The following is an 8325-nucleotide window of genomic DNA, read 5'->3' on the forward strand; positions in this document are numbered from 1 at the left end:
GTCTCTATTCAAGCCTAAGTTAATTGTGTGACCAGAGAGATTGAAGTGTTCTCCAACTGGTTTTTGAATGTTATAATTCTTGACGTCTGATTTGTGTCCATTTATTCTTTTACGTAGAGACTGTCCAGTTTGACCAATGTACATGGCAGAGGGGCATTGCTGGCACATGATGGCATATATCCCATTGGTAGATATGCAGGTGAACGAGCCTCTGATAGTGTGGTGTGTTTATTCCCCACCCACCCACCCGGCTGTTCCTCAGACGTTCTTGTCATCTGCTGGAAATGACCCACCTTGATTATAACTACAAAAAGTTCTTTTCCCCCCCCACTCTCCTGCTGGTAATAGCCTTGGTGCCTGGACGCATCCAGCCCGCCGGGGCTCTGAGCTCCATGCTGCCAGGATGCAGGTCGAATGCTCATGCTCCCAACGGCCCCTGGGCCACTCTAATGCAGCCAGGAAACCAAGCAGCCACCACGAGGGCCTGCAAAGCCCTTTTACTCTCTTAGCAGCAGGGCTGGATTACATTACGCATCCCACTGGGAGGTGCCAGGCCCTCACTGAACATTAAAGAGAGATTTTCGCAACAGGATTCGTCGGGAAGAAGAGTTTACCCAAGGCGTGCCGGTGAGTGGTGCAGGTATCTGTGTGAGGCGGGGGGCAATCAGGCTGCGCCGGGCATGAGGATTTACTTGTCCTGCCTGTATCGGGAAGGACTGGCAAAGAGGACAAGCATACAATTGATTATACCCAAATCCCCACTGATTTGGGGAACAAGACAAAAACGTCGACTGGTCTATCTAGCCCTGAGCTGGGGGCTCTGTGGTGGCAGCTGCGCAGCCAGACATTCCGGCGGCTCCCACGGGGAGCTGGGCAGCAGGTTTGGACAAATTTTTTTTTTGCCAAAAAATGCATTTTTAGGGCCCAAATGCAGCCCATTTTTTTTTCTGTTGGGGGAAAAATATTCAAAAGGGTCAAAATGTTTCACCTCAACTTTTCAATGGGAAATGGTGCCCCGAGTTCAAATGCCCTTGTTTAACCCACCCCCCCAACTGGGGTGAAAACACCCAACCTGGCCGATTCAAAATAAAAAACCACAAAACCGTTCTGTATGACTCAAACCCTTTCTATCATCTGGACACAGAATGTTCTGGAGGGTTTTGGTTCAGGGAAAAGAAACTGTTTCAGTTCAAATTGGATTTTTCACTTTGCACCCCAAGCCGGCAACTCTAAGTACTCAGCACTGCCTAGGAGCCTGCAGTCTAGGGCAGCGCTTAACTTGCAACATGCACCTAAATCCCATTGACTTCTGTGGGATGTAAGCACATGGTGATGTGGTTAAGTGCTGCCCTGACTAGGGATTGGAGCCAGTCAATAATGTTCTCTTTAGCACTTTTGAAAGGTTCCATTTCTAGTCATTGCAGCCAAAGCCTGTCTCTTGACTAGTACAAGAGGTCACACCAACTATCTCTAGACACCCCTCAGGGTGCCATGAGAAGGCACACGGCCAAAGTGGAGTGACTTTCCCAAGGCGTGCAATCAGAACCCAAAAGTCAGGCTGCCAGGCCCCACATAAACAATTTCAGTGACAAGAGTCACTTCAAACTAAAAATTAGCCCAGCATCTTTTTTTAATGGCAATATTTCAAACATGAGCATGGCTGGCAATCTGGCTACGGCACAGGATCTTCCGGGAAATTACACCTTCAACCCCTTCTGGATTGATGCAACGGTTTCATGGGCTTTTACATTTCAGGTTATATAGACTCTGCCATTGTGTTTTCAAAGGGCTGGGATACTGCTATGGAAGCCAAGAGAGAAGAAATCTTGCAGCACTCGGATGCGGAGGAGATAGACACCTCACACCTAATAGAGACAAATAACCAGCTCACAGGCTTCAGGGCAGCAGCTGTTTGCTGCAGAGATAAAACCAGAGCTTTCTCCCATGTGCACCACAGCATGGAAGGGCTGGTTTAAACCCAAAGTAACCCCACTGAAGTTTATTAATTATTCGTTGTTATTTGTATTATAGTAACACCTCAGAGCCTCAGTCCACAACCAGGACCCCACTGGGCTAGGTTCTGAAATGGAGTTACACCAAATCTGCATCAAGGTCACAGAGCTCCAAAGCCAGCCCCTAATTCAGAAATTGATACCAGGGATTGGAACTACATCTTTTTCTAGGCTGCCCTGCCAATTTTTACTGACTTTTTTTTTTGAATGAGAGCCAATTGTTATTTAATATGTATTTAATACTGCCAGTAAGTGCATCGTCTGCCAGCCCCACCTGAAATACGCTGTCTGTGAACCTCCCATTGTGGCCGTGCAATGGAATTTACGGGTTAAAGTCAAGGAAGCAGCCAGAGGTCTGTGTATCCATTGGTCAATGCACAGGGGTGGATGTCCCTGACAGAACTCAGGCACCGTATACTATGTTTTATCCTAGATGGCTTGATTGCAGTATAGTCACTCAATGTCTCCCCCTAGTGACTGATGCCAGTCGCTATAACAGACAGCTACATATTCATGCTGACATGCTGTTCTTTCAGCTCAAGATGCTGTGACTTGGGTCATGGGTTCAGTCCCCATGGCAAGCGTGGCCTCTTTATATAGGTGAGCTCAGTTTAGTAGCCATGCATTGGGAACCCTTCCCCACCCTCTTGCTCTGTCCTTGGCACTCTAATTTGGATAACACCTACCATCAGCCGGATGAGTTGGAATTAAATATTGGCCATACTTGGTCACCGTTTAGAGGTGAAGTTTGAGTGACATCACCTAAAAGAAAAGTAGTACTTGTGGCACCTTAGAGACTAACAAATTTATTAGAGCATAAGCTTTCGTGAGCTACAGCTCAAGCTTATGCTCTAATAAATTTGTTAGTCTCTAAGGTGCCACAAGTACTCCTTTTCTTTTTGCGAATACAGACTAACACGGCTGCTACTCTGAAACCTGTCACCTAAAAGCTTTTCAATGAACCCAGACCAGAAAGTCCCCCATGTTCCAATCCACATTCACAGAAGGGAACACTTATTATAGTAATGATAGCCCTGAGCTTGCTAGGGTTAATGTAAGCAGCAATACCAGCTTTTGGGATCTATCACAGCAAATTCATCACAGCTCCTGAGACACCTGTTACATTGAAATGTTCTGCAAGTACCTTTATTCAGAGATTCAGAGTTTAAACTCAGGAGGGACCATTAGATAGGCTAGATCATAGGTGCTGGAACTAGGGGGGCTGCCACGCCACCTGGCTTGAAGTGATTTCCATTACATACAGGGTTTACCATTTGGTTTAATGGCTCTCAGCGCTTCCACTATACACATTGTTCCAGCACTTCTGGGCTAGAGCATCTAGTCTGACCTCCTGCATAGCGCAGGCCAGAGAATTTCATCCAGTTACTCCTGCACTGAGCCCAAAATCTTATGTTTGGCTAAAGCGTCTTCCAGAAAGGAGGTCGAAAATCCATCATTTGCCTTGGAAATTTGTTCCAGTGGTTAATCCCCCTCCCTGACTAATTTCTAATTTGAATTTGTCTGGCTTCAGTTTCTAGCTGTTGGCTCTTCTGATTCCTTTCTTCGCTAGATTAAAGAGCTGGTGTATTTTCACTCTGGAAAGGCGTCTGTGTATTTTTCCCCGTGAAGGTAGCTGCGATTAGCTGGTGCAAGGAGATCTTAGGTGTCTCAAGTTAGACCGTTTACAGTGAGTCAATATTCACACACACATGCAATTAAAACAAACAGAAATGCCTAATTAATGCAAAGCCCTTATGTGAAGAGAAAGCCCAGTGTTCATCATCTATCTATGCCTGCTGGCTCAGTAGTTTTGTATGAATTTGCCACCACAGGCTTTTTATAATCACAATTGCTAGTGCTGTCCAAAGATCCAAAGACCTGAGGGTCAGCTCATGTTAGCATCCAGCAACTCGGACATTTCTCCACCGTTTATTACACAAGCTAAGCAGTTTTAGGCTGGGTTGCTAAGTGGATGAGAGCTTGTCTGGGAATGCTGATGAGTGGTGAAGGCAGTAGCATCCGATGAAGTGAGCTGTAGCTCACGAAAGCTTATGCTCAAATAAATTTATTAGTCTCGAAGGTGCCACAAGTACTCCTTATCTTTCCCTCTGACTGAATAAAAACTAACTTCCCCAGAGTGGAGTTCTGGTGCTGCCACGGTGAAGCGAGATGTCAAACTGAAACCCCGGCTATTTGTGGTTCTTCAAAATCTGGTGGCACTTTTTGTACAAGTTTGGGATATTAAGTCCTGACCAAAGTCACACTTGAATTATTACATTCTGCTGACCTAAGCTCGTATGGAGGTTGCAAATGGATATGGGATTCTTTGTCACTTCCTACCCTAACCTGGTGTGCCATGTTGCTATGTGCTGTTAAACAGGGGCTATGCTCCACCTCAGATGTGGCTGCATTGCCATGGTCAGGGAAGCAATCCCATTATCTGCCTTACACAGGGTGTTATCAAGCTTAATTAACTCATGTTGCAAGAGCCTTGCATGAAAGAAGCAATGCCACTACATTAGTTCTGTTATTACTCCAGTCCAGAAAAGACCACAAGAGCTGTTATTCTTGAGATATTTCCCTAGCTCACATAGAAAGGGGGCAGAGGCCTCCCCTGAACCCCACAGAGAGCTCTCCATAGGTCTGGTGGTCCATTCAAGGAGACAGGCCAGGCCATGACAGGGGTTGGGGCCGAGCATTGTCCAGATCCTTGCAGTGACTCTGCAGACATTCCTCCCAGAGAGATAACATAGTCCCCACCCTCCCTCTGCACTCAGGATCCCTCAGGGAGCTGCCTCCTGCTGCAGAAGCCCTGAATGCAGCTTCCATCGGCACTGGGAACAAGGGGATTGCTGGGCTTCCAGAACCAGCCTGAAGGCCCAAGGCCTCCCATGGAACCTGGATTAAATCTGAACCCAATGCAAATACCAGTTTCTGAAAAGCACAATATGTTCCAACTGTGCATCATAGCCCCTATACTGACAACCAATAAAGGAGATTCTCCACTACCTCAAGCGTGAAGATCTGTGCTTTACTTCTGAGTCCTAACCCTGCAGTTGCTGTGATGTTCAGAATGGAGCTGGTTGGGAATTTTGCAATGAATTGTTTTTTCATCAAAAAATGCAAATTCATCAAAGCCAAAACTGCTGGTGAACCAGGGTCAGTTTGATGAATTTCCCAACTCAAAAAAAAAAAATTCAAGGAAGTTTCAAACTATTCCAAATGTATTGTTTCGACATTTTTAAAACAAAAAATTCCAGTTTTCCAGTTCAAAGTGATTTTTCATTTTGAAATTGAAGCTCGCTAGGCTGAAAAAAGGTTTCCATTTCAATCTTCTTAAAACAAAACAAAAGCTCTGAAATGATCTAAACAAGATGTTTAGTTTGCCCTGAAATGGGGGGGGGGAAATCAAGTTTCCAGTTTGCGACTATTTTTGAGATTTCAACGGCTCATCCTGATTTGACACAGGGAAAAATGTTGAACTCCTGCAAATATTCACAAGACGGGAAAACTCTTTCCAACCCAGCTCCCAATGTGAGTGACCAGCGCACAATGTAGTGACAGCTGGGGAATCACAGGGGGCTCCAGATTGCTGCCAGTGTATTGTGAGATATTTGGGATTGTGCACGGCTGACCAAGAACCCCTCCAAGTCTTTTAGGTCATTGTAAAAGGGTGGACTCACCGCTGGCACACCTCCGGGTGGCTGGGCATGGCATGGCAGGCTCTCCTAATTTAGCATCCTCCTGCCATGCGATGACCTCTTTCTTTTCATAACTCAGACCTTCATCCCAATCACTTTTCCATCCCACCCTTCTGGGCTAACAGAAAGTCCAACAGAAACAAATGTGATCCCTCCGTCCAGTCTGCTGGCCTCCATTCTGAGCCCACATGCCCTTTCCTCAGGACTTCAGTATCCATATTTCTATCTTCTCTGGGATTTCACACCACCTTCCCAGTGGCTGGCAGGGACCCCAGTCCTGCCTTCTACGATGGACTCCAGCCCAGGGACCCTAGAACAGGCAGTCAAGGTTCACTCCACCCGACTCCTCGCTACCACCTCCCTTGACTTCTTCCTACTGAGCATTTCCCTGGGCTTTCTCTGTCCCCTCCAGATCCTTCCTGTTCCCTCCAGGTCTCTCCATGTCCCACCACAGGAGAGTGACTGCAGCCCATTCTATGCCACGCTTCCTCCGGGGATAGCGCCATCCAGACCCTCCCCTGCTGGGTCTCATAATTAATTAGGCCAGTCCCCCTTTCCAGCTGCAATCAGCGGGGATATAATTAGCCACTCTGGCCCACATTAACCCTTCCATCCCCTGTGGGGTAAGCGCCCCATCTTAGTTGCTTTCCTCACTACTTCAAGAAGGCCTCTGCTCCCACATCACAGGGTACCAGCGATCTCCAAATAGAGCAGATATGGGCAAGCCAAGCCTGCAGCTTGCAGTTCCGTTTGCTAACTCTCGAAGATCAATGCAGCGGATAAAACTCATTCACTCTGCTCTCAGGGTATGCCTGCACTGCATTTGAAAACCCACTGCAGCCAGTCTCCGAGCCCGGATCTACAGATTCAGGCTTGCAAGGCTCTCACTACGGTGCTGTGCCCACCTCGGGCTCAGGCTGGAGCCTGAACGTCTACACAGCTGTTTTTAGCACCCGAGTGCTTGGGCTCTGCAGACCTGGGCTCTGAAATTCATGGCCGTGGGTTGGTAACACGGTGTGTACGTAACACTAGTGAGGGTGGAATGAATCAGGGACCAGTAGAGTTGCTGCCGAAGTAAAAGAGAGAAGAATTTGGCCCTGGAATGTCTGCTCATGCAAGAAGCTCTATTCGGCTGAGATTGTTTTGCAAACAGATGCTTTTTTTTTTGCAGCTAGTTTCCCTCTTATGCAAACTCCCTGCCTGAATACAGCTACTTCTCTGATAAAGGGTGTTCCAATAGACTGTTCTGCAGGGGCTTGTGGAATACAGAATGAAGCATCCGCTCTATTACCTGTTCCTTGTGATGGCTGAACAGGTTCAGCTCAAAATGCCTGGCAAGCTGCATGAGAAAAAATACCCTCAAACAAGTATTCTCAGGTCCTTCTGCATCACAGCCCCGGCCCGGGCTTCCAGGAACTTAAGGGAAAGTTTGGATCCAAAGCCAAACTTTGTAGCATGGTGAAAATGATTGTACTTTCAGCTTCTCATTGTGCATTTGCTAGTTTGATTAATGGGCCAGGATAAATGCAAGTGGCAGGGACCCACTCTGAAACGGATGCTGTTTACACAGCCTAGCCCCGCACCTCGGATGGGGAGCCACACTGGCTGCTGAGACCAAGGAAAGTGTGCGGCTGGGAAAACGAGACAGCGGAATGGCAAGTGGAATATCAGGCAGGGGTGTCATTGACTAGCAATCAGTGAGGCGCGGGCGTGCGGGGGAGAGGGAATCTGGGAGATAGGAATGTGGCTGTGCTGCCAAACACAGTCCCACGGCGATGATTAAATTACGCCGAGGCAGTGCAGCATCTGTATGCAGAGGCGGGCTCCAGCCCTCTCCATCACCTTCTAATTTATGTCCCTGCTAAGCCCTGCACAGGCCTCTTGGCTGGCATTTTATCTGCCTAGCTACCGGTCGCATGCTCGGCTCAAGCTGAGGGAGAACAGCAACAGACAACAGACTCCATAGGGCTCTCTCCTGGCTCTTTGTCTCGTTCGGAGCCAGCCTCCCAGAACTGCTTTGCCCAAGGCCCTGGCAGAGCTTCCCTTTGCTTCGCATCCCTCCAAAGCTGCCTTCTCAGTCCCCCACCGCCACCCAAAAGGAGCTGGGGTTTGCCCAGTTCTTTAAGACAGGCACACAGACAAAGGGGGCTAAAGAAGTGGGACTGGCAGCTTTGCAAAGTAACGACTTGTGTCCTTGTTTGCACACAGTGGCATCCACAGGTGTTATGACGGCTCTGGCCAACACTCTGGGGGCTTTCCAACTGAAAACAGGAGCTGCTGTAGCTTGAATGGAAGCTTTCCAGCCTGGGGCTACGACCGGACTCAAATCCTCCCTGGCTCAGCACGGGGGGGGCCCATTACACACTCACCACATGTTCACCCACCACCGGACCCAGCTCCTCCCTCGCTCCCATGCACCAGCCTCACACGCCCACTTCCTCATCCCCCCTGGGGATGCCCAGAAGCATTCATCTCTCTGCAATGAACTGGGCTGATGTATAAAGGTGCCTGAGGTTCCCTTGGGTGGGATTAACTCCACTTCGCACAGCATTGGACTCAATCCATCTGTCTGGCTCATAGAATCATAGACTATCAGGGTTGGAAGGGACCTC

Source organism: Dermochelys coriacea, chromosome 27, assembly GCF_009764565.3.
Source record: "Dermochelys coriacea isolate rDerCor1 chromosome 27, rDerCor1.pri.v4, whole genome shotgun sequence".
Taxonomy (NCBI): Eukaryota; Metazoa; Chordata; order Testudines; family Dermochelyidae; genus Dermochelys; species Dermochelys coriacea.